General features: G+C 38.0%; 1 protein-coding gene across 2 annotated transcripts in view; it reads left to right on the plus strand.

Annotated features, from left to right (window-relative positions):
- lingo3a (leucine rich repeat and Ig domain containing 3a) overlaps positions 1 to 6,000 on the plus strand; it is a 50,976-nt gene that overhangs the window by 19,447 nt on the left and 25,529 nt on the right. The window contains exon 2 of one of the 2 annotated variants that reach the window (XM_034216309.1): positions 4,517 to 4,595. The exons of the other annotated variant lie outside the window; for it this stretch is intronic. The gene's annotated coding sequence lies outside the window, so the exon portion shown is untranslated. The remainder of the gene's footprint in view (positions 1 to 4,516; positions 4,596 to 6,000) is intronic. 2 annotated transcript variants of the gene reach the window in all.

Below are 6,000 nucleotides of genomic sequence, written 5' to 3' on the forward strand. Positions count from 1 at the left end.
CCATTAAGTAATGGTTGTTCAATAAATCCCATGTTATGTTTTATCATACTCTCAGAGTAGTCGTCCGGAAACTTGAAATGTTCGCTGCATACATGCGCCTGTGGATCTTTCGGTTCGGGCCGGCCACATTTCGCTAGCCACTGCCTCCGAACGTACTTCCTACGCTTACCTTTTGGCAACAGATGGAACCGAGCATTCCGTGGATTGTTCCTATCTGAATTGTGGCAATGTTTCGCGATACAATGAGGCATATTTGAAGAGAGTAACTACAGTAAATAACATGAACATCAACGTGTCCTCGAAACCAAACGCATGGTTTACGTCACGTCCGGTAAAATGACGCCGCCCACAGTGTTGATGTTATTTCGGTAATTAATCAATTTAAAATCACTGATAATTATGGAAGCCCATTTCCGCCACTTGAAAAAAATAAAATCCCCATGAAAAGTCATAATTATGAGATAAAAAAGTCGAAATTATGAGATAAAAAGTCATAATAATGAGATAAAAAAGTCGAAATTATGAGATAAAAAGTCATAATAATGAGATAAAAAGTCATAATTATGAGATAAGAAAGTCGAAATAATGAGATAAAAAGTCATAATTATGAGATAAGAAGTGCGCATGCGCTGCAGTGGCGCTGTCTTCAAAGGTCCCTTCATCACCTTGCTGCTCTCCACCATGCAAACGGCATCTAGTCCTAAATAAGGTGACTTTTGTAAATGTTAGATGTTATATAGCCTATATTGCAGCTAAACTACAACAATGCAGTTCATAGCTTTGACATTACCTGTTATGAACTATAATATGCCTATGCCTATAGTTTTGTGGTAACGTTCACGCCACTAATGACAATAGTGTAGGCATACTGCTGCTGCTAGCCTAACTAACCCGTAAATGTTATCTCAGCTACGGTACATACACCACTAATTATAGTAGCCTACAGTACATGTAACGCAGTGGTTAAAAAGTCATGCGTTAATTGTACATTGCACTGTCGTTCTTTATCGCTTTTCAGTTTGCTATTCTGGGGGAAATGCTAATGCCATAGCGATTATTCAGTAACATCACCAAACCGAAGTGGTACAGTCAGATAGCATGGATAGCATTCATTATGCATGTGTTGAACTTTCCTGTCGGCTCCCAGACCGTAGTCGAGGAAACAGGGGATTACTCTGTGGTCTCCCAGGGCCGAAGCAACAAGCTTCAGGTTCAATAATATCGAAATGACTGGAGAGAGGCCGTTGCATTTGTTTAGTTCTTCTTGTTACACAAAATACTTCACAGACCTATATTTTCTGCTGCTTCGTTTTACTTCCAGAAACATAAAAACGCTCGCTCACTCTCGCACCATGCACATGCACACACACACACACACACACACACACACACACACACACACCACACACACACACACACACACACACACACACACACACACACACACACTTAACCAAGAGTCCTATTTTAAGTATTACAAGATCAATAAAATCTAATAAAATGAAATAATGCTCCCCTTCCTCCTTAGTTGGAGAATTTGGAGTATAGTTTATAGTGTGGTGACACGTTATTGGACATAATTCACCTCTCGTATTGCTGATACTGTAGCAAGTTAGATTAAAATGCAGTCAAAATGAAAACAGCAATTTTGATTTCAGAGGTTTATTGAAGTCTGCCAGCTGATTGGTTGGATTCAGATAAATGGAGCATGAATGAAAACAGCAATTTTGTATGCTATCTGTTTAAATAATTGAATAAATAATTATATTAATACATGTGTGTATTTTGCATTTGTATCCTGTTTTTACACATAGTCAATCTAAGGGCAACACATGACTTTGTTTGTGTGTACATACAAATATATGTACTGAGAATATTTGGTACATATTTGACGTGTCTCAAACAGCTACAATTATATTTTCATTCATCACAGGTTAAAGTATATCATAATTCTGACAATTGCAATCAGTATATATATTTCAATTTGTTCTGGAATGAAACAGGAAACAAATACACATTTCTGAAATATAAATTGTGACACTGCCCCAGGAAAGTTAATGATCCAGTTCATTGTTCATCAGTTGTCTGAGTGTGATATACAGGTTAACAGTTTCAAACACATCATTTGTTAATTTCAGATTATACTCTGACATTAGATCCACACAGATATGGAACACATCTTCATCACATGGGAAGTCCTTGAACACACACTCATCAAGACAGACTTGAACTTTCTCCAGGTCCACGTGGTGCAAACAATCTCTGCCTCCATACAGATGAGGGACTGCATGCAATATGGAGGGACGTCCATGGGGTGATCGTGAGTTATGGACTTGACGGACTCTGTGATTGTTCCAAGTCAATACAACCTCATTAAGTTCTTCCTCGGAGGCAAATAATATTCAGTCAAATAGAATGTATAAAAATACTGGGCAGTGGTGATTACTGCCTTAGTCAAGTATACTCCTGACCCATGGTTTGTTATATTTGTGAGATGTGTCTTCTAGTTGTACTATGGTAGGTTGGCACAATCATATTAATAACTGTAAAATTTAAATTGCAGCAGTGCAATTAATGTTATATCTTAACAGCTATAAAAATGTGGTGGATAAACCCGAAAATAAACCCTACTTATTTGACACAGCTACTCTGAATACCCACATATTTTTGTTAGCCAGAAACAATAACTTATTATTCACTCTCTCCACGGAAAACAGGCAATTTCTATTTTACACATGGTCATTTGTGGCTCTTTAAAAATATTCACCACATTCAACATTTATTTATTTCATAATGTGACAAGTACCTGTATTATTTGTAGAAAGCAGAACTGGATCAAGGACTTGTCCAAGAAGTTGTCTGAGAAGTAGCCATCTACACTCAGTTTGTCAAAAAAGTCCATCCAAAACTGGACACACTCACTTCGCAAGGTCAGCCACCATCGTTCAATACGTTGGTTTCCAGTGCTTGGACCAAAGGTTACATTGTCTGTTTCAGCTTGGTTCTCAGAAAAATGCAAAAACTGCTGCATTTCAGCCATATGGCCATTTTCTGTTCCTAAATCAAGTCTGAGTCTGGCAGGGCACCCACCAGCATTGATAACAGCATCAATAAAGTAGCCAGCGATGATCTTCGGGTCTTTGTTTGTTTTGTAAGCTTCAAGCCATATCATCTTTCTGGAAAACCCGTCAATGCATCCACTGATTGCAATTCCAAATGGCTTAAGCTTGTCGTAACCATCAATGTGTCATACATAGTTTGGACCACAGCTGTGGTAGATGCGCCTTCGCAGTCTGTTTCTTGACCTCAGATCAACACCTTCACCATCCAATAACTGTAGCAGTATTCGCACTGTTTCTCTGTCAGTCACAATTCCATGTAACCAACATTTTTGGTGCATCCATCTGTAACCATGACACTGACCAGATGTTTCCAGTTGCTGTTCAATGAAGGTTGCCACCTCAGCCACATCGGTTTTATTCTTTCGACGCCAGAGCTGCTTCTTGCTTAAAATCCTTTCAAGGGTGCGTTTGCTTACTCCATGTGAATCAGCAAGCAAATTAAGTATTACATCTGTTGTAAATCCACGTTTAAAGTAGTCCTCAATGTACTCACAATCCATTTCCGTATCAAGATAAATAGGAGAATTCGAGCCAAAGAGCTGCTAGTTTGTCTGTTGTGACAAAGTGTCTCTTTTTATCTCATAATTATGACTTTTTATCTCATTATTTCGACTTTTTTATCTCATTATTATGACTTTTTATCTCATAATTTCGACTTTTTTATCTCATAATTATGACTTTTCATGGGGATTTTATTTTTTTCAAGTGGCGGAAATGGGCTTCCATAGATAATGTCATCGGATTTAAAAAAATAAAAAAAAAGAAGACTGGCAGAGACTGGTCTGTTTTATCGGATGATAATTATTTAAAAATGAGTGTCATGAGCATACCATTCCTTTAATGACTACACTGATTCTCTCACAGCCTTGGCTGACTTTTTCCATCATATTGTTGCACTTTTTCTTTACTGCTTACTTATTACTTACTTTTAAATCCTCTGCTCTAAAGCAATATTTTTGGATTCTTCCTGGAGCTGGCAACAAGACTCAGGGAAGTCATTGGTCTCCAATAACATAAAGTCCAGCACACTAATTCCCATTATATCATAACATGTTGTTTTTACACATAATCATTTTATGTATAAAGCTAACAACAACATGCAACATTTTTTTTCTATAGACTCAACCAAGCTAGTTTATTTGGTTTATATGCATTAGTTGTAAAGGCTTAGTTAACCTGCTGCTATGTTTACCTTTTTTTTTTACCGCACAGACACTGTAACATGATTACACTCTCCTCTAATAAGCAAGAACACGAATAAGCCTATTACTCATATAATACAAATTGATCTGTAAATTCCTGTTGTCAATTGTGCTGGTATTACCCATCTCACCTTGACTTCTTCTACTTGGTGCTTACCTCATCTCCACTCACAGTTTCCTGCTCTTCTTCAGGTCACTCTGGTGTCGTGTCTATGGGAGTCTGCAGGCCAGGCAAACATCCCGACAACTAAAGTCACCTCCACAGAGTACAGTATGTGTTGTCACTACTACGCAAGCTGTGCGTGTTTCAGCATTTCAGTGAACTTGGGTACTTGTGAATGTTGAAGGTGAAATGCTTCTGCAAACTCTCCTTAGATGAGTCCACTTTCTGTGTCTGATCTGGTTTTAGCTTTCATAATGTTGTCTGTTTCAGTTGAGTGGAGCTCAGTCAGTGCTCTGTCTGTCAGCGTCTCTCGTATTGAATCACTGTACCTGTCCTCACAAACTGTCATTATGTGACATGAGGGAGTTTCATTTTCAGCTTCAGTTATGTTCATTCAAATCTGCTTTGAAATATAAGGGAATATATTTTTCTTTTAATTGGTCATAGATTTCCTGGATAGTTCCTTGTTAATCAAATCAAGTTTTATTTATATAGCACATTTATAAACGATTTTTGGTCGAGCCAAAGTGCTGTACATATAATAAAAATAGCCTACAGTAGAGACACTTTACAGCTAATACAACAGCACAGATTGTTCAGAATATCAGTATGAGAAAAAACGACACCCTCTGTCCTTAGACCCTCACATCTTACAAGGAAAAACTTCCGGAGAAAACCCACAGTTTAAAGGGAAAAAATGGGAGAAACCTCAGGGAGAGCAACAGAGGAGGGATCCCTCTCCCAGGACGGACAGACGTGCAATAGATGCCGTGTGTAAATTGAAGAGATAATACATTTTCCAGCATAGGTAGTCCAAATGTTAGGAAATGCATGTGTCTGTAATAAGAAGATGAATCTACGAATCTATCAGTTAAGGATGCTGAAATTCCAAAAATCAGTATATTTATGTAACAAGTAATGTGTAACGAGAAAGGGCTCGCCCTTACCCACAGATAACTATGACATCATGAAGTATTTTATATTTTTTAGCTAATTTAGGTTCAATTTCATCATTAACAAAACATTGTATGCAGACGCAGTAGGCAAAAAGGCTTTAAGCTGCATTCATAATCAAATTTGTCTTTGTTTTGCAAGGTTGTTCTCATAGCCTTGTGTTGAAAACAGCTAGTTACGTTTCGTCCAATGATTATGTCCACTGCTAGCTACAAACAGCTGTTATCTGATTGATTGCAAGTCAAAAAGGTCAGCGGTAAACAAGGTCAAAGTTGAAATAACTTGAACTTTGAGCGCAGTGGTTGGCGATACATTTGCAGCTCTTTCCATAGAAACACAACGGCATCGCCAGCGTAGAGCCGTTTTACCGCCTATCATGTGAATGCAGCTTTAAGAACACAATATATGATACTTATCCAGCGCAAAACAGTAGATAGACAAAGTTAATGAAGCTGGCGAACATAGTTTAGCATTAAGCAGAAGCATTTGTCAGCCATATGTTTGAGTCAGGAGTTGGTGGAGTCCAAAGCTGAACTAAAATGAGAGAAAACATTGGACC

Source organism: Gymnodraco acuticeps, unplaced genomic scaffold (assembly GCF_902827175.1).
Source record: "Gymnodraco acuticeps unplaced genomic scaffold, fGymAcu1.1, whole genome shotgun sequence".
NCBI lineage: Eukaryota > Metazoa > Chordata > Actinopteri > Perciformes > Bathydraconidae > Gymnodraco > Gymnodraco acuticeps.